Source organism: Ciconia boyciana, chromosome 2, assembly GCF_034638445.1.
Source record: "Ciconia boyciana chromosome 2, ASM3463844v1, whole genome shotgun sequence".
Classification (NCBI taxonomy): Eukaryota; Metazoa; Chordata; class Aves; order Ciconiiformes; family Ciconiidae; genus Ciconia; species Ciconia boyciana.
The window spans coordinates 19524759-19546454 of NC_132935.1; positions in this window are offsets into that span (position 1 = coordinate 19524759).

Genomic DNA, 21696 nt, shown 5'->3' on the forward strand with positions numbered 1-21696 from the left:
AGTACTGGTTATACTACCCAGTTAGTAATAAAAATATAATATCATGGGTTCTGAAGGACTTAACTATATAATTTCCATCTGAATTCTCCAAAACCACAGTTAAAATCTGCCACTTAGAATAGTAAACAATTGATCAATAGGCTGGACTACAAAACCATTAAAGAGAAGAACATGAAAAATCACCAGCTGTTTCTAAGGAGATGTTAAGGACTTTATCTCAAGAAAATAATGGGGCCTGAGAAAACCTTATATTTAATGACTAAATAAATTTTCATAGAAGGTATTATTTGGGTGTACAGTTATGATTTACAAAGCATAGATGATAATTCCGCACTCTGGAAGTATGAAAAGATCCAGGGGCTTCTGGGACTTTCAAAGATGTATAATGAATTTTTGTGAAAAAGGGAGAAAGTTTTTATTGATGCTGTGACTGGCAGAGTTGTGCTAGCAGATACTTTGGTTCAAAAATAATTCTACTGGGTTTTGCATAGTCTGCTCTATTTCTACAACATTGCTTGTGTCTGTTAGTCACACATCCAGAAAGACACAGCAATTGCCAGTGATGGATGATGACTCAAAATATCTCAGGACATCCCAGAGGAAAAAAGCAGCAGCAAGAAACAGCCTGTAATATATTATTCTTATGCTGGAAAACTTGGGGCCAATTATTGCCCCTTTGACATATACTGCATCCAGCCTTTTTATACTGGGGACCTTGGTATGAGGCAGGAAAACCAAGAGCTTTGTTATGTAACGCTAATAATTGCATGCTAATAGGCTTCCTTGCAACTCATTTCTCTTCAAGAAAACCAGATTAATACAGGTAAATGTATAACTCCTGGACAAATTTTACAATAAACGTGGAAAACTAATGTACATAAGATACCAAGCTACATCTAAGTCCCTGTTTTAAAAGGTTAGGAAGACTATTAGGTTGCACACAGAAATATATAAGGTATTTGATGTTTTCAAATTATACAAAATTGATTGCTAAAAACAAACAAAATTTGTGGTTCACTTGTACATTTACAAACATTTACTCTTTGCTAAAGTGAAAAATGAAGCTGTTCAGCAAGTAAATAAAAACAACAACATCAACAAAACCCCATGGAGCACTATTCTACTTCTGCAGTCCCTCAAACTACTACATCCAGAGAGAAGCTCTATTTTTGGTCCTTAAAAGTGAGGAAGAACAAATGAAAATATATGCATTCTAGAAAGATTGGTTAACTTTGATGTCATACAGCTTTTCAAATTTTAAATGAGTTCTATTTTTTTCTATTTGTAGCACTCAACAGAATTCCAAAACTGCTTCTCCCTCTCATATTATCCCTATGGCATCTTCAGTGCAGTAGTAATAATTCACATAACCAAAAATTTTGTACACATACTGAGAAACTGAAACAGTACTTGACAGAGGGCTAGATTTAATAAAAATTCTGTCCTTCCTAATACCAAAGATTACTGCAAAAGTCATCAACTTTAAAGGAAATTACTGTACAAGTAAAAGTTCACATACAATGTGTGTCTTACCATGATGGCAGACTCAAATGGCTTTAAAGAGAATGAACATAAGAAAACAATAGCACATTTCACTGTAAATGTCAAGTAGTGTTATTCTGAAAAATGTCATAGCGATAATTAGATGAAAATGGCTCCAACTAGTACGTACTATGTGGTCACTTTCAGTGTATCAAACAAGGGAAGTAAATTTTATCACTAGTTGCTGCAAGAGCTTCTAAATATCTCATAGAGTAAAGACTCTTTTAAAGGAAATTTATGTAGTTATAAAATAGGCAAATATTAAAATCTGATTTATAGGGCCTGGACTAAAATGCAATTTCTTTTATATAAACTTTAAAATTAAAAAATATGTTTGTACGTGGGAACTCAAGGCTAGAAGGCTGCTGGGTCAGTGACTTGAGCTCCCTGTTATTGAAGGCGGACATTTTGTATAAGCCTTTTTGTACATTTCTTAATCTTTGTCTTAGATGGTGGTTGGATTTTTGTCCTTCACTACGCCTAATAAAAGGTTGTTCCAATACTTGACTGTTCTGATGGTTAGAAATTACTAATTAGCAATATAAATTTATTCATACTCACATTATACATTTTTCTTCTTTTGACAACTTTATCCTTTAGCTTTGATAGGTCTCCTCTTGCTGGATATTTCAGTGTCTAAACAAACAGTATTGATATTCCCTCTCCTCTTTCTTCCATCTAAGTAAGCCAAGGCTTTTTTTTTTTTTTTTTTTTTTTTGTTATAGGAGAAGTTCTACATTTTTATTTTCATTTTAGCTGTCCTTCCCTATATCTGCTGGTAGATTTTATCTGTGCAATACCCCAACAAGTTTTCAACTCAGTCCTGTGCAATAACATGCTCATCTCTCCTGGAAATATCTCATGCGTTAAAATCTTAAATCTCATTTACCTTTCCCTGGCTGCAGTCACACACTAGAGAGGCTCATAGGCATCCTATGGTAAGTAACACACCCAGGTTTTAATGGGCTGTCTTCAGCTCATCAGCTGAAAGCTTGTAAGTACTCTGGGTAACTCTGCTTTTCCCAATTTGCAAGGTTAACCAAGAATTTCTGTATCACAGTCTGACTCCTTCGTATCGACTGTACTTTCCCTTGATATCTAATCCATCAGTTTTCTGGGTTAACACACAGTTACTTTTAAACCTATGTCATTAATATTAAGAAGGAGATAATAAAAAGCAAGCTAGCAAAAATCACTTGAACATGTCTTTTTAAAGTCAGGCATAACTTCCTAAAAATATAAGTACATGCAGAAGCTCTTTTATATTTACCTAGCTTGTCGTCTTGTGCCACAAAAGAATTGTTGCTCCTCTAAAAAAATAAAATCCCTAAACATGATTCTAAAATAAAGAAGTTCCTAAAAAGGGATTAGTACATGTAAAAGCTTTTTGAAAGCCTGGCTGACCTATCACAGATTACGATAAGAGAATTATTTTTATTTTAAAAAAGAAGAAAGAAAGAAAAAGAGAGAGGGGGAGAGGGGAGAGAGAGAGGGAGTATGAAGACCAAAAAAACACATAAGTATATACATTTTTAATGTGATATGGGCTGATGAAACTGCATAAAATTGAAATATAAAAGTAGAAAAGCAGAGATTTACCTATCCATAGTCAAACCCAAAAATATTGGGACCTTATGTTGGAAAAATATACAGTCAATCTGAGACTAGAATTTGAGCCTTGGAGGAATAATTCTGTATTTCACTTTTAGAGGAATATACAGGTAATTTTAACTTTCTAAATAGAAGTGACCCCAAGAATACCTTTATCAGCAGTGCTTGCAGCTGAAAGAAACATAACAGTGCAGATAGCATTTAAATCTGGGCCTGGGAGTAGACCGAGCATTGTAAGAGTTAGTCACAGCATCAGCTTAGCCATAGTGCAGTTTGTAACACAATTTTATGCACCAAACCCCCCCTGCAGGGCAGGGGAGAAGTAGCACCTTGCAGTAAGATCTACAAGACAGCAACGTGGTCAAAGGCGGTTGATAAAAGACACTGAGGATAGTGACTGCTCTTTGAGGCAAAAAGAGCTTTTCAAGGCTAAGTACAATACTTCTAGTCACAATCTAAAACTGTCTTGAAAGTAAGCTTTTACAACTCTCTCTTTGTTCTAAGCACCTGAGAAAAACTCATTTCTTTCCTTTGAAATACAGCATGGTAAATAATAGAACTATGGATTTTGCTTTGAGTTTCTGGATAAATACTGGGTAGCCTCTTAAAAAGGTTGAGGTAGGCTTATGAAAGTTTTTTGCCATAGTTCAGCATGCTCAGTGGAGGAGGTTTGCTATCTACAGCATCTGTGAAGACTAAGAGGTAATTAATGCTAAAATCTTAGACACAGAACGGAGAGGAAAAAAAAAGGGGTTTTCAGGAATCTGGAAGAGATTGTATAGAGTTTGTTTGGGTCAGGGAGTCATTCCAGTCACTCTTCACCAGAGGAAAGGACTGAACATGTAGGGATGCAGAAAGTAGAGCTGTTTTCTGGTTCTGCTTGCAGGTTCTTTTCTCCACTTAAATATTTGTGCAGTTCTAGTTTTAAAGTGAAACATTAGGTTTTGGAGACATTTTGGGGATGCTTTCCCTTCAAGAAAAGGGGTGACAATTCCACCAGGTGACTGTGACCATCATGGGGTCCTGCAACGGTAGTGTGAAAATGGCATGCTGACCCATGAGAAGCTCCACCTTGATGCTCTAGGTGACCTGGTCTTTCGTTTAATATTTTGCACCCTTCTTTCTGCAATCCCAGCTGTAGGATCCCCCACAACTCTTGAGAGGCTTAGGTCCCTTTGCTGCAAGGATTCAAGGCCCAGCTCTGATATGGCCAAGCTGTGCGATATTAGCTCAGACTTCTGAGAAAACTGCTAAAATGTGAGAAAGGTAAATGTACAGTCAGAGTTAGGAATGTTGAGACAGGGCTCGTTAGTAGATAGAGAAGTACAAGCCCCTGAAGGAAGAAAGCAAGGAAACTAGTCAGGATAATTCTATTATATGTATACAAGAATATTATAAGGCTACGGTTAACTCCACATTTCCAAAAAGCACGTGGCACTGCATGTTGTGAGAAATCGAACTTTGAATTAATGTGTGCTCTGAGATGCCTATCAGCTCAAGCTCCACAAGGAGGAATTATGAATCCCAGTGAAGCTGAGTGTTAATTAAACACTGGACCTTTCAAAGCTGCGAAGTTTCTAGTGATGTGCTGAGGCACAATTATAGGTATCTAAGAATATTTTAAGTTTAAAATAAAGAGATGAATTAGAGTTGAGGCATCTGTAGGCCTGAATGACCTTGTAAAAGGGACTATTTTGGATTAGAATTTTCCACATTATAGGTCATATTCTTAGATGTAATATTAATTCCAGGGCAAGGTGAGCTGATAGAAGTGTTAAACAGATATATGTGTACCAGCTGGTACTGCTCAAATGCAGATAAAAGTATTCAGAGTAGACTAAGCAAATGAACTAAGTTATTATACCAAGCAATAAAGAGGAATTTGGCAATGCTGATACTACAATGTTTATTCTGTTTGCAGTGTTGAGCGTTTAAGGTGGGGTTTCATTAAAGTTTAAACCAATCTGAATCTGGGCTTATACAATTTCACTTCCCCACACCCAATTTGTGCTAACATGCACGTGAATGTGCAGTTAGCCAGTTCAGGGAGATAATCTGGCTAAAAAATAATTACTGTGTGTATGGAGGAGGATGAAAGGGGCAGAAGGAGTTAGTCTCTTGCTGAATCAAGTGATGGAAGGAGCAGGAAAAAGAGGCTAACCAGGAGAACTATGTCAATAAAATCCATTAAACCATAATTAGTGTCATAAAACTCTATTCATAAATTACTGATAATGAATCTGTTCAGTAATAGTTTTTTTAAAAGTCATTTATTATGCTCATGAATAAAAGTGAAATGGCTGAAGTAAATCAAAACATATGTCCAGGTTATCTATTCTGTTTTATTCATATAAAAATAACCAAATAACCAAAATGTAAATGTTTAATAGAAATCAACAAACAGTTGATTTCTGGCTTTAAGAGTATGGTCATATCTAATTTGAGGCCTTTATTTTTTTCCTGCTAAAATACTAAGATAATTTCTTTAAATGACTCTTCCTACTTTTTTTCCCATTCTGTACTCACAGGTACATTTTCAGGGTCATAAACACAAAAGTCTACTGCAACACTGTTCTTACCAGCAAGGAATTACGAGATCAAATGAGACAGTGTAAGAAGTAAGCCTAAAAACAATCAAAAGATATACTGCAATTTTGTTGGCAAAATATGCCTGTTCTGATTACTACTAGTGATTAACAATGATTACTATCACAAAGCTGAAGCTTTATGTTTCCCTACTGTGATTACGAAGATTCTCTATTGTAATCTTTTCCCTTTTCTATGTTTCCCTATAAAGCTCAGGAGCCTGGGTACCCTATTTCTAGAATTCTGTCCTGTCTAGAGTAAGAATACTATTTTTTATTATTTCCTAAAGGCAGCAAGTTATGTGACTGTCTGTGTGTGATTTGTTTTGTTTAGTTGGTTTTTTGTTATTTTGCATAAATGCTTTCTTACCTCTTGTAAAACTGTTTCCCTCCCTGATGATTCATTTTGTTATTTCCATATTTATTTTGTTATCAGATAGCTAGGCATGTTTTCCTGTGTACTTGCAGCAGTAACAACATCATGCACTAGTTGTCTTACTTATCATGATTTTTTTTCCATTTTTCTATCTATATTTTATTTTTCATTATATGAAAAACATATCTTTCTTTTATTTCTCCTTTTTGTTCTCTTAAATATAAATATTACCGTAGACCTTCTCCTGATGAAAAAGACTTATGTATCAGAGATCTCTATTAAAGGTATTTACTAATATAGATCAGCATCAGAAAAGAAGATTCGTCATTCAGGGATTTTATATGATATTGCTGTGTCTCCAGATTTTTTTGGTGTGGCTGTTATATATTGAAATGCAGAGAAAAGCACAAACACTTGCAAGTAACAAAAGTTTATTCTGCATGATGATACTTCATGGCAGTACTGCCATAGGGAGTCCTGCAGTGATTGACTCCCCCGTAAACCAGTTGGTGCCAGCTAGCACTGGACTACCTTCATGCCTCATAGTCCCAGAAGCAAACGATGACTCACCAAACATCTTGTTAACCATCACACACGTTGTGGTGGGTTGACCTTTGCTGGTCACCAGGTGCTCACAAAGACACTCTCTCACTCCCCCTGCATCAACAGGACAGGAGGAGAAAATAAGATGGAAAAGCTCATGGGACAGGATAAGGACAGGGAGATCACTCAGCAATTACCTTCACTCACAAAAAAGACTCGACTTGGGGAAAGTAATTTAATTTATTGCCAATTAATGATAGAGTAGGATAGTGAGAAATAATAACAAAACAACACTTTTCCCCCACTGCACCTTCTTCCCAGGCTGAACTTCACTCATGTACTCCCCAAGTACATGAAAGACATGGACATACTGGAGTGAATCCAGTGAAGGTCTACCAATATGGTCAGGAGCTGGAGCACACACATGACGCAAGAGGAGAGGTTGGTCAAGCAGGACCTGCCTTTCATGAACCCATGCTGCCTGGGCCTGATCCCCAGGTTGGCCTGCACATGCCTGTTGAGCACACTCAAGATGAACCGCTCCATAATTTTCCCCAGTACTGAGGTCAGGCTGACAGGCCTGTAGTTCCCCAGATCCTCCTTCCGGCCCTTCTTGTAGATGGGCGTCACATTGGCAAACCTTCAGTCATCTGGGACCTCCCCTGTTAACCAGGACTGCTGATAAATGATGCAAAGTAATACGAGAAAAGGCAATGAACAAAAGTTGCAACAAAGGAAATTCCAATTAAATATTGGTGAAAAAAATCACCAAAAGGAACGGTAAAATAGAGAAGCTGCAGAATTCCCATTGTTGGAGCTTTAAACCTAGGCTGACCAAGACTCAGAGCTCCCTGGTGCAACTGAATCTGCTTTGAGCAGAGGACTGGAATAGGTGACTTTGAGAGGTCCCTTCCAACATAATTTATTCCACGAGTGCACGATTCTAATTCAAGGAGTGTTCTGACTTCCAATGTACAATTAACAGAGATAGTTTTCAAACAGATATGAGCCTTCGTACTTACAAAAGTAAACATGTAGATTTACTTTCCCTTCTGTATGTCAAGCACAAAGTCTGTGAAAAAGATATTTTCAGTTTTCTCTCTGTTGCATTCAAAAACAGTACATGAAAAGGGAAAATGCCATGTATATGGAAACAAAAAGTTGTTGTTAGCCTAATCAAAAATGGTTTCATCATTAGTTGTGCTGCTTCTGAAGAGAGACCTAGGGTAAACTGAACCGCATAAGCTGCTGACAATTGGGCACCAAAATCTAGGAGAAAAACAGAGAGTCAGTGAAAATTATTTCATCATTAGATACATCAGGTAAATTGTTCATTAGGCTGAGCTATTCAATAAATGCATTTAAATGATATGACCTTGTATGTCCTAATCCAGTTATTTCTGTGCTGTGTCATACATTCCCTTGACATCACATATTGAAACAAAGTTTTAGTGTGGATTTTTTTACATGAAACAGCGCTTATTGCCTGTTTGAGTTTTTATCATACGGAGACGAGGATAAAATAAACCTGTGTCTAATTACATCTCTAAATAGTTCCTATATACTCCTGTTTCATCATAATTTGGGAAAGTAAGTCTCATATCAGCTCCCAGGTGTTTGTTTTTGTTTTGTTTTGTTTTGTTTTAATACAGAATATGGGGCCATAACAATATTCCCATGACAATCCCATGCATGACAAAATTGGGAAAAATTGTCTTTAGTCAGTTTCTTTCTGGCAGCATTTCTTTTCTATAGCTGTTATGGCTCTCCTAGTCACTCTGGCTTTTGTTTTTATTTTTATTCTAATTCTTAGTAGCTCTCTCTTGCCTTTGTTTCTGTAGGTCTTTGCCAACTAAATGCAAGGCTAGAGTGAAAGGATATAGTTCTTCTAAACTATCTGAACAGAAAATACACAGATCCAAAAAAAGGACCAATTTACCCATTAAAAATCAATTCATTTCATATCACGGATAATAAATTTCCGATCATTTGAACACTGACTATACCTTGGTGTAATGTGACACTTGTCATCAACACACCATAAATGTCTTTACAAAGGCGAGTAGCATCATCACCACCATTTTTAATGGCTCCAACTGGCAAATTTGATAAGTGGTAGCACAGCCTTCTTTTGTGTTTAATTCATAATTATTTAAAGACCCAATCTTGCAAAAGCAGCCTTTAGTTCAAGAACAGCCAATTATGCTGAGTTGTCTTGTAGATGCAACAAGTTTTAGAAAAAATAACACCATAAGTGCTCACCAAAATGCTAGCAGCTTTCTTAAACTTCATCAGTCTTGCAATACGATTACATTTCCTTTTGGTTATTTGGCCTTTCTAGTCTCAGATCTAGTTACTGCTTTGCATACCACCCAAGCTCTTGCTTTTTGAATGCCTTCACTATGAGGCAACTAAACTCTTTGATTTTATATTGATGCTGCTTTTTTCAATATTCTCAGAATAATTTTTCTGTCATTTACCATCAATAAACCTTCTATACAGTCAGAATACCATAGCATCTTCCGTAGCCCACTATGTTCGTGGCCCATCATGTTCTGTGAAGGCAATCCTCATAAAAAAACTTTACATGAAGCTGAAATTACTTTGTCTCTCTTTCTGTGTTTCATAAAATTATATTGGGTGCAGAGTTAGATCACATTGGAGGTAAAATTTCATCCCCTGGTTTTGAGATATGTTTCACTGCAGTTCTATGTAGCATCTAAAAATCACATTTTGGTATTGGAGATAACATACATTTACAAATATTTTTGCAGCTAAATCAAAATATGATGCAGCTTACATGAGATTTTTTAGATGGTATTGCTTTGCATAGATTGTGATGTGACCATACTACAGTCTTCTCCATTTGCACACCTTTTGTGACAGACGGCGTAGTAAGCAGTTCTCAGTCTGGGCAGAACTCATTCAGAAATTGTCTTGCATATGAGATGACTTCTGTCTTACAGACAAGCTCTAAAATCTTCTCTGGATGCATATACTGCAATGGTGACTGGCATGTTGGTGTCAGACTAAGCACTGATGCCTTACACAGTAGTGCTGCAGTGTCATGTCGTGAACGTTGCCAAGTAATGTTCTTATGTAGCAGTTGTCTCAATGGATCAAAGATGCTTCTCAAAACATGTGCTGTGCACAAAATTCAATCTTGTCTTGAACTTTCTGTAATGCTTCTTGTCCTGTGGAGGTTACATTGATGACAGAGACCAGTTTTCTGTCATCTGGCTTGAATCCATGAAAGGAGTATATATCCTACATATTTTTGTTTCACCATGAGTCAGATTGTATCGAGGCTGATTTTGATATTTTCTGCTTGAGTAATGCCATCACTTTCTTTAGTGACTGATCATATTCTTTCTGAACTGATGTTACTCGTTCAGGTCTTCAAATGTTACAGGGGTATACATTAAATTCCACAGATTCCACTGTTGTGTTGCAACTCTTTCTGTTCTGACCTTGTGCAAAAATGGAGACAGGTTATTACACTTTTAATTTGCCTTACAGTGTCTTGAAAATTTATGTTCAAATGGCTTCTCATAAAATCTGTTTCTCAGTATTGTTCTTTCTCATCTAGAATAACATAGCAATGAATTGGTGTTGTCTTAATAATCTACTAAACTCTTATGAATCGGAGAAATCTAAATTTCATTTCCATCTCTGTTAATCCACAGAGAGGGCAAATTCACTTTAGGTAAATCCTTTCTTTTATATCTGGGTACAACTCTGAATCTGCCACTGAAGACTACATATCTATTCATCATGCTATCATCCTTGTGTGGAGCTTCCCCATCAGACTTCCCTGAATCGGTTTTAGATATTGTCTAATCAGCTTTTTATGTAGAGCCGGGAGCTTTGATGACCACCACACTAGTTCTGCACTCTGCTTCTCTGCTTACTGCAGACTCCACTGCTCATCTGCTTACCAGTTGTTAATTGTACTAATGACAAAGAACTGGATAATAATTCTTGCCTCTTTCTTACACACGTTAACTGAGTTTGGCCTTTGAAAATTACATCTGCTAGAGATGCAATATCACACTCCTTTATTTGGATGGGATCAGGTATCAGGTTCAAAAGTTTATTTTAGCTCAATACTAAGTCTGACAGTGTATATACCCATATATAATATTAAGGTTCTACCAGGCTGCAGATTATTTTATTTCCTGGTACTGCCTGTGTGTGTACTGAGTTGATCGTATTCAAGTTCAGCAAGAAATTTGTGACATTGTCCTTAGTACATTTATCTCTGGACATGGAAAAATGGCATACTAATTTCTGCATTTGTGATGCTTTATTCCAAAGGATGGCAGATCAAGGACTAGCATGTTTCTACAACTATATGTGCAGTTTCTCTGAATGAGTTCTTAGTTTAACTATTTTATCCTGACTCTGAAGTGAGCTGATGGGTCCTCCAGATTCATCTTTGTTTACCATCTTGTGTAAGAGCTTATGCTAAGTTGTCATTATTTGATTTGGACATGATCGCTTATTCTTTGTCCTGATATGATTTACGAGGCTTTGTAGAGCATCAGCTGTCAGTAAACTCAGTTTTACCCCTGAATATATTACTCAGTTTCCAAGCATGCAGTATTTTTGCCTCTTTTCTCTTCTCTTAATGTATGGGTGTGACCTTTAAAATGCTTACCCATATTCCTGGACTGATGGGCCACAATCAACCTTCAGACTTTATTGACTACTGGCATATTCTGTACGAAAATGCAAAGTTTACTCTTTAGTTTCAATAATTTACTGTTTGGTACTTCTCATCATCTTGTGGTCCTACACCACTTGAGAAGCGTTGTCAACCCTGAGATCACACAAAACTTTTTTTGCTTCCTAAACATTCCTAATCGTGTGTATAAGGAGAAAGCACCTCAGTAGCTTGGTGTATGCTTATCAAGAGGTCTAAAATGAGACATGGATGACCTGCACACATATAGGGCTGCTTTATCCAGATGAACACCTATACTCACCTTGCTGTTTCCCCATTTTCAGATTCTCACATTAGACTCTCCACGTTTCAGTGCAGCTTCAGTATCTACTGGCCAGCTACAGATGGCTATACTTTTGGACAGTGCCCACTCAAAATCCCTGACTTCCCATACAGAGTTAAAAGCTGCCACTACCAAGAAGATTGCCAAGTGGAAGTAAGGCTTGACTTGTAGATTCTTATGGTGAATATAAACTTCAGTTTAGTACATCCTCTAGCTACCTGAAGTCTTAGATATAACCAGTTCAGTAAAAAAACTTTACAGGGGACTTCAGTAACCTTCATTCACAGCTGCTGACATCAACAATCAAGAATCACAAAACTGAACACCCCAACACACTCCAGAGGATGAGTCTAGACATCCCAGTCTCCCAGTCCCTTGAAAAGGCAAGTACATTTAAATGATAGCTCACAAACACCAATTTCTTTATTTTATTCTACGCTTTTTATAGTGGTTTTCTATTTCACTATGTTATTTATAGTTTTCCTCCTGTAATTTTGCTTATTTTGCCCTAAGTGAACAATTCTGCATATATTCTTTGCTTTAGACAGACCACATTTACTATGATTTTCTTGTTAATAACAGTATCCCCTGCATGTCAGGCACCTGGAATAAGACTAGGATGTTATGAAAGGTGCTTTTGTGACTTACTGTCGTGGTTTAACCCCAGCCAGCAACTAAGCACCACACAGCCACTCGCTCACTCCCTTCACAGTGGGATGAGGGAGAGAATCAGAAGGGTAAAAGTGAGAAAAATCATGGGCTAAGATAAAGACAGTTTAATAAGTAAAGCAAAAGCTATGCATGCAAGCAAAGCAAAACATAACCTCATACTAGCTTCTATGAAGAAAATTAACTCTATCCCAGACAAAACCAGCACATTCTCCACACCTTATTCCATACCATTTATGTCATGCTCAGGTCTCATACTATCCAATACAACCTCATCACCCACCATCACCCTTCCCATCCTTTGATATAATACACAGATATCATTCCCCCAGGCTATGGACCCCCCCTGTAACATGTCTGTAAAATGTCCACAAATGTCCACAAAATGTCCATTGAGTTAATTTAGTCCATGACTTTGGGCTCCATCTGTTATGGTGGTCACTCAGCACAGGAGAGGTAGTGTGTTGCTTGTAGTTATTGGGCACCAAAGCCAGCTCAGGTCAGGTCACTGCTGCACTTGCGCTGCTTCTTGTAAGGCTTGTCCTCCATTGGTTCAGGTGGCTTGTGCTATAGTAATTCCTACAACATGCAACTCAAATCATGGGTTGCAACAATTTGAAGGTATTTCCATTACAATCTCCACTCCTGGTCGCTTTAGGCCAGGTTGTAGGGTTTAACATTGCAATGAACTCCTTCCCTTGCTCCTAGCCTGGCTAGCAACAAAGGGTTCCTGCTATAGTAAGTCCCATAACATGCAACTCAAACCATGGGTTACAACAATTTGAAGGTATTTGCATTACAATCTCCACCCCTGGTCCCTTTGGGTCAGACCATCAGGTTTAACATTGCAATGAACTCCTCCCCTTGCCCCTGCTCCAGCTTGGACTTTAACCACAGACTGCAGTCCCTTAGGGGAGTACCTGCTCCAAGTGGAGCCTTATCTATGAGCCACAGTCTCTTCAGGGGTATACCTGCTGCAGCATAGACTTATCCACAGCCACAGTCACTTTGAGGTGCACCTGTTCCAGTGTGGACTTCTCCATGGGCCAAAATGCATTCAGAGTTATACCTGCTCCAGCATGGCCTTACCCACAGCCACAGTCCCTTCAGAAGTAAACCTGCTCCAACTTCGCCCTACTCATGGCTGCAGTCCCTCCAGGGCAGTACCTGCTCTGTCCTGGGCTTATCCATGACCACACGCTTTGAGGTGTTCCAGCAGACCTCATGTACAGCCACTGATCCTTCAAGGTGTGCCTGCTGCAGCATGGACATATCCACAGCCACAGATGCTTCAAGGTGTACCTTCTCCAGTATGGATTTCTCCTTGGGCCACAATCTCTTTAGAGGTATACCTGCTGCAGCACAGACATAACCATGGCCACTGACGCTTCTAGATGTCCATGCTCTGGCTGGGACTCATCCATGGTTCCAGACGCTCTGGGGTGTCCTGCTCCCATGTGGACTCATCCACAGGTCACAGTCCCTTTGACTCAAGTTCACAGTACAGTTCCAGCTTGTGCAGAAACAACAGCACAGAAACAGCAGCGATGCCCTGGCCATCTGCCAGCCCAGGTGCATCGCCACTGCTGTTATCAAAATGTTCCCAGGCACAGCAGAGAAAGATGATAAGAGCAAGATGATAAGAGTAAGATGATAAGAGTAAGATGCTGCACAGCAGTATGGCAAGCAGCAAAAGCAAAAAGCAGCCACAAATGAGCGCTAGGCTAATATACATTAAGGGAAGCAAGCCCCATGGCAAGCACAGGAGCCTGTCACTTAATAGGTAAACAGCAATAACAGCTATAAATTCAATCTAGCACATTCCAATCAAATCTGTTATTATCTCAAACCCTTCGAGCCCCAGGTTGGTCACCAAAAAAGGACTGTCGTGTTTTAACCCCAGCTGGCAACTAAGCACCACACAGCCACTCACTCACTCCCCTCACAGTGGGGTGGGGGAGACAATTGGAAGGGTAAATGTGAGAAAACTCATGGGTTGAGATAAAGACAGTTTAATAGTTTTACCTATTAAGCAAAAGCCACACGCACAATCAAAGCAAAACAAGGAATTCACTACTTCCCATTGGCAAGCAGTGTTCAGACATCTCCGCAAGGCTCCATCGTGCATAACAGTGTGCTGGTTTTGGCTGGGATAGAGTTAATTTTCTTTATAGTAGCTAGTATGGGGCTAGGTTTTGTATTTGAGCTGAAAATATGTTGATAACACACTGATGTTTCAGTTGTTGCTAAGTAATGTTTACACTAGACAAGGACTTTTCAGCTTCCCAGGCTCTGCCAGACACACAAGAAACCGGAAGGGGGCACAGCCAAGACAGTTGATCCAAACTGGCCAAAGGGCTATTCCATACCACATGACATCATGCTCAGCATATAAAGCTGGGGAAGAAGAAGGAAGGGGAGGACATTCAGAGTGATGGCGTTTGTCTTCCCAAGTAGCCGTTACGCGTGACGGAGCCCTGCTTTCCTGGAGATGGCTGAACACCTGCCTGCCCACGGGAAGGAGTGAATGAATTCCTTGTTTTGCTTTGATTGTGTGAGCAGCTTTTGCTTTACCTGTTAAACTGTCTTTATCTCAACCCATGAGTTTTCTTACTTTTACTCTTCGGATTCTCTCCCCCATCCCACCACGGGGAAGTGAGTGAGCGGCTGTGTGGTGCTTAGTTGCTGATTGGTGTTAAACCACGACAGTTCTTTTTGGCGCCCAACATGGGGCTCAAAGGGTTTGAGTTAATGACAGATTTGATTGGAATATGCTAGATCGAATGTATAGCTGTTATTGCTGTTTAGATATTAATTGGCAGGCTTCTGTGCTTGCCATGGGGGCTTGCTTGCCTTACGGTATATTAGAGTCTAGTGCTCGTTAGTGGCTCCTTTTTTGCTTTCACTACTTGCTGCGCTGCTGTACTGCTTGTCATCTGACTCTGCTGTGCCTGGCAACATTTTTATAACAGCAATGGCCATGCGCCTGGGCTGGCAGATGGCCAGGGCATCGCTGCTGTTTCTGTGCTGCTGTACTCGTCAGGCTGGAACTCCGGTGTGAACTCGAGTCAAAGGGACTGTGACCTGTGGATGAGAGCAGGACACCCTGAAGCGTCTGTGCCCATGGATAAGCCCATGCCAGAGCACGTATATCTTGAAACGTCTGTGCTGGTTATGTCTGTGCCACAGCAGTTATACCTCTCAGGAGATTGTGGCCCAAGGAGAAATCCATACTGGAGAAGGTACACCTCGAAGCATCTGTGGCCGTGCATGAGGTCATACTGGAGCACCTCAAAGCATGTGGCCATGGACAAGACCACGTCAGAGCAGGTACTCCCCTAAGGGACTGCAGTCTTTGGGTATGTCCAAGCCGGAGCAGAGGCAAGGTGAGGAGTTCATTGCAATGTTAACCTGATGGTCTAACCCAAAGGGACCAGGGGTGGAGATTGCAATGCAAATACCTTCAAATTGTTGTAACCCATGGTTTGAGTTGCATGTTATGGGACTTACTATAGCAGGAACCCTTTGTTGCTAGCCAGGCTAGGAGCAAGGGAAGGAGTTCATTGCAATGTTAAACCCTACAACCTGGCCTAAAGCGACCAGGAGTGGAGATTGTAATGGAAATACCTTCAAATTGTTGCAACCCATGATTTGAGTTGCATGTTGTAGGAATTACTATAGCACAAGCCACCTGAACCAACGGAGGACAAGCCTTACAAGAAGCAGCGCAAGTGCAGCAGTGACCTGACCTGAGCTGGCTTTCATTCCCAATAACTACAAGCAACACACCACCTCTCCTGTGCTGAGTGACCACCATAACAGATGGAGCCCAAAGTCATGGACTAAATTAACTCAGTGGACATTTTGTGGGCATTTATGCACATTTTACAGACATTTTACAGGGGTGGTCCACAGACTGGGGGAATTGTATCTGTGTATTATATCAAAGGATGGGAAGGGTGATGGTGGGTGATGAGGTTGTATTGGATAGTGTGAGACCTGAACATGACATAAATAGTATGGAATAAGGTGTGGAGAATGTGCTCGTTTCAGCTGAGATAGAGTTAATTTTCTTTATAGTAGCTAGTATGGGGCTAGGTTTTGAATTTGTGCTGAAAATAGAGTTGTTAACACACTGATGTTTTAGTTGTTGCTAAGTAATGTTTACACTAGACAAGGACTTTTCAGCTTCCTATGCTCTGCCAGGTGCACGGGAAGCTGGGAGGGGGCACAGCCAAGATATTTGATCCAAACTGGCCAAAGGGCTATTCCGTACCATATGACGTCATGCTCAGCATAAAGGTTGGGAAAGAGAAGGAAGGAGGGGACATTTGAAGCGATGGCGTTTGTCTTCCCAAGTAACCATTACCCGTGATGGAGCCCTGCTTTCCTGGAGATGGCTGAACACCTGCCTGCCCATGGGAAGGAGTGAATGAATTCCTTGCTTTGCTTTGCTTGTGTGAGCGGCTTTTGCTTTACCTATTAAACTGTCTTTATCTCAACCCACGAGTTTTCTTACTTTTCAGATTCTTTCCCTCATCCCACTGTGGGAGAGTGAGTGAGTGGCTGAGTGGCTGTGTGGTGCTTAGTTGCTAGTTAGGGTTAAACCATGACAAAGGGTTACTTGGGAAGACAAACACCATCACTCCGAACGTTCCCCCTTTCCTTCTTCCTCCCCAGCTTTATATGCTGAGCATGACGTCATATGGTATGGAATATCCCTTTCGTCAGCTGGGGTCAGCTGTCCCGGCTGTGTCCCCTGCCAACTTATTGTGCACCCCCAGCCTGCTCGCTGGTGGAGTGGGGTGAGAAGCAGAAAAGGCCTTGACTCTGTGTAAGCGCTGCTCAGCAGTATCTAAAACATCCCTGTGTTATCAACACTGTTTTCAGCACAAATCCAAAACATAGCCTCATGCTTGCTACTATGAAAAAAATTAACTCTATCCCAGCCAAAACCAGCACACTTACATATGACTAATTACATTAGAGTTCAAGATACTTCACTGGGAGTTGCTCATCACACAGAACAGTGCAATTAGAGCTGTTGAACACTTGCCTCCCTGTACTGCCCAAAGCCAAAGGCAGGAAAACAGGGATCAGCACTGAGGGTACATTCCTCTTAATCTATGTCAATTTTCTGTCAAATATTCGTGTTCCTCTGAAACACAGAATATTGTCAGATCAAGAGCTTTTAACAGAAAGGTGTTTCAGTGGAAGACTTCTACTTCACACCTTTTTGATGGTTAATGAGAGGGTGCTCCAGTCATCATATTCTTCGTACAGATGGCAGCCCCACAGGCTGCTCTGGGACTTGTGAAGGGAGTAGACAGCTGATTAGTTATTTTCCTTGCTCCTAGCAGCTGAAAATGTTTCCAACAGTGAGGGCAAAGATCTGGCAGTGTCTTTGACCTCATCCAGTCCTCTGTTCTTCTCTCATGCTCCCTACTGTTTTGCATACTCCTCCTCTAACCTTGTAAACTAATCAGGGTTCGAGAGTTCAAAATCTTTTCTCCTGTTGTAACAGCTGTTGCAAGAGGGCTTGGGTGTCTGTGCACCCTCAATCATTTCCAGAGCAGAACTGTTATGTCAGGATGTACAACTTTAAAGATAAAAACACCCTGACTTATGTTGTCAGATCATTAGTTTGTATCATCCAATGTCATGCTGTTATACGAAGCACTTCTTGAGTCCAGTATTTATGCAGGTCAAGGCCAAAAAACACCAAAGGACTTCCAAGCCCTTGTAGTTTTGGTAGCTAAAAAACTAAGTCAGACTGTCTTGCTTCAACTCTGTTAGATTTTTTTTTTTTTTTACAGTTTGTTTGCATGTTTTTTAGAGGGGCTCTAGGTCAGTGGCTGGAACACAGCATTTTTTTCTTTTACTGACATGCATTCTTTGATGATGACCTCTTAGTTTCTCTATGGAGTTAAGGAGAGGTGATGGGTTACATACCATCTTGTAACTTTAACCTCTAGTTCTGGAAAGAGTAGCATGTTTTAAAGATACCGGTGCTCAGTGAAGGGTTATGTTTTAGGTGTCTCCAAGATGCATTTCAATTTCCTTTTGAGTATGAGTCCAGGAAGATGTAATGTAATTCCTAAATTCCTGGCCTAAGACCTAGGGTAATTTAAGTGGGAAATACCACTGCTACTTACAGGGAAACACTGGAAGAGATTTTATTGAATGACAGCATTTGTATTTCAGGGAAAGGATATGATTTTCGACTAAAAACTTGGATTAGGCAGGCCAAGCATAACTACAAGGTGGTACAGTCATGCTGTAGATGTCAGAGCAGGATTATAAATCTGGACTTGTGATCAAGGGCCATCTTTGTAATGGCAGTTCTCAGGAGGTGAACTGATAGGTCTGTGGAGCTTTAGGAAAAGGGGGAAGACATCTTCCATCAGGTGAATATTTTTTTTGTTTCAACTCACCACATACCAGAACTGGACTAAAGATTTTATATCACACACAGGGATACAGACAGCAGTACCTTGCACCTGTGCAGTGAAGGCAGGAATTGTAAAACTGCTTTTCAATATCACACTAGCATCCATGTCAATACCATTTAGACAGAGGATACACATGTGCCATAAGTTCATTAAAAACTTTATTGGCAGGTAATAGTCTTCTTGAAATTACTATTTCATGGCAGACAAATTACCAGAAAGTGAGTGAAATGTGTTCTGTCTCCGGTACACAGCACTAAAATATACAGGAAAGAGGGGAAAAAACAAGCATGAAAAGCTACCAAATCTTATCAGCTCTCTTATTTCTGTCTGAGCTGTGAGCTTAGGTTTTAGTGTGTTATTCAATCACTTAAAAAGTTTCATTTACTCTATTTCTTTATATAAAGTGGCCCAAGTTTACAAATCATCTCTTGTGTTTTGGTTTGCTTTTGATGCCATTTCAGTACTATGTTCTATACATTAACAACATGCTGCTTTTTCTCTCTGAACCTGTGAAATCCCTCTTGATGTTGATGCTCCTGGCAATTTTTTTGTAGCTTGTAGTTCACCATGAGGAAGCACATGTGATAGGAAAATGCTGCTGATATTAACTACAGCAGTGGCTGGTTATTCTTAGTAAAGTTTCCATTATGGTCTATTATGATCTGTTTGATTGACAAGGAGATTCACAATAAGTGTTATCATGAACAGGAAAAAACTGCATCAGTTGACACAAATTAACATCCCTGATGAAAGTTTGGAAAAGCACAGGAATGAATGGGAAGGAACATAACATATTTTTCCCTGTTCAAACTGAGTCCCCAAACTTCATTTCACTTCATACTGATAGAATTAAAGCCTTACATAGCCTAGAAAATTACACCAAGGTCAGCTGCTGCACAGACTTGGCTTTAGATTTAGCAACAGATAAACAAGAAATAGCTCTAATTTTCTAAACTAAGGATGCACTGATTTATATCTCACCTGTACAAAGCCCTGCATCGTCCCTTGCTTTTAGTTATTTTTCTGAGTTCTGGGATCATACCACAGAGGAGAGGAACAGAAAATTAATTGCACTGAATTCGAATTATTTTCTCTGGTTAATGAGCTTGTCTGGAGGAACATCCCTATAGGTTTTATGCTGCCTTTCTCTGTATAAGTCTTTTCTCCTATAACTCCCAATGTAAATGCTCTTCAATATTAATTTCCTCTATTTATTCTAAAAAATTAGGCCACATTCTCTCACAAAAAAACACTTTATGAATTAATCTGTCAGAGATAAGTTTACTCACTTGTCCAAAATGCACCTCTTTAAGCACTGATGCCACTGCTACTTCTTGCTTAAAGATCTGTTCTGTGATAAACTCCATGTCTTCCCATGATTACTACTCCCCTCCTGACACTGGATGTCTTAAGAAGAAGGTATAGCTAAGAGTCTGTCAGAGAAGAGAAGAGAAGAGAAGAGAAGAGAAGAGAAGAGAAGAGAAGAGAAGAGAAGAGAAGAGAAGAGAAGAGAAGAGAAGAGAAGAGAAGAGAAGAGAAGAGAAGAGAAGAGAAGAGAAGAGAAGAGAAGAGAAGAGAAGAGAAGAGAAGAGAAGAGAAGAGAAGGGAAGGGAAGGGAAGGGAAGGGAAGGGAAGGGAAGAGAAGGGAAGAGAAGAGAAGAGAAGAGAAGAGAAGAGAAGAGAAGAGAAGAGAAGAGAAGAGAAGAGAAGAGAAGAGAAGAGAAGAGAAGAGAAGAGAAGAGAAGAGAAGAGAAGAGAAGAGAAGAGAAGAGAAGAGAAGAGAAGAGAAGAGAAGAGAAGAGAAGAGAAGAGAAGAGAAGTTTCTCTACCTTTTCCAGATATGGTTTAGGGAAAGAAAAAAAGGTATTTAGAATTTGGAGCCTGAAAGGAGGAGAAGGAAAGCAGATACTTTAAGAGAAGAAGCTGGAAGTCTCAGACTGAACCCTGTACTGAGGGATTCATTCAACATACGGAATTGGTCTCCTTGGCTGCTTTATTGATGAAATGGATGGATAACAAGCACAGCCTAGGATACTGTGAGTGCTAGATGTAAGGGTCAGAGTCAAGGCACACTAGGAGACGTCTTGCACTTAGCTCCCTCTATAGATATCACAGAGGGTCATACAGTAATTTAAATCTTGGATCAACAGTGGAAGCAATAAGGTAACAGTGCAGCAGAGGCTATAATTTGCTATGAAGGAAAAATTTCTCCAATTCTTAAAAAGAAAATTGATCAGTTTTTGAATATTAAAACAAATATGTGACTTCTGTCACTTCCTTTGCATTATTTCACAGTCTAACAGACTTTACATAATAGACATCTATATTTTCTATTACTAATATTGTTTTATACAAAGCTAAGTTATACTTCTTTCTGATTTTAGTCTTTTAAAGTATCTGTAAGTAGTTGCTGTACCCATTTTTTCATCATTACATAAAGCACTATGCAACGTTAATCTAATCCTGTGTTTTAAAAGGCTGAATGTTTTTATTTATTAGTCTTGATATCTGAATTCTTTACATGTTCACTGAAATCTGTCTAAAAAAAAGATGTCAGCCTTCTCTCTGCTTTTTTGGGATTGATGTCATTTGTATAACATGCAGATTTGCTTATTTTCTTGTTATTAGTATATGCAGCCCCCACTAAAATTTTCATATCTCTCATAATCTTATCACCAGTTTCTATATAGTTTATTGTCCATACAAGAAGTATTCTTACAGAAAATATGGAACCAGTTGTGCAAGCTGTTTTAATTCTACATAATAAAGTTGTGAAGACCGCTAGACTATTATGTAAATCAATAGGAGTCTACTTGAATACTGTCTACTCATATGGTCCCCTTATCAGAACTAATATAAGCAAATTAGAAAAATAGAAGGACAGTCAGGATGATCAAATATATAGCTGC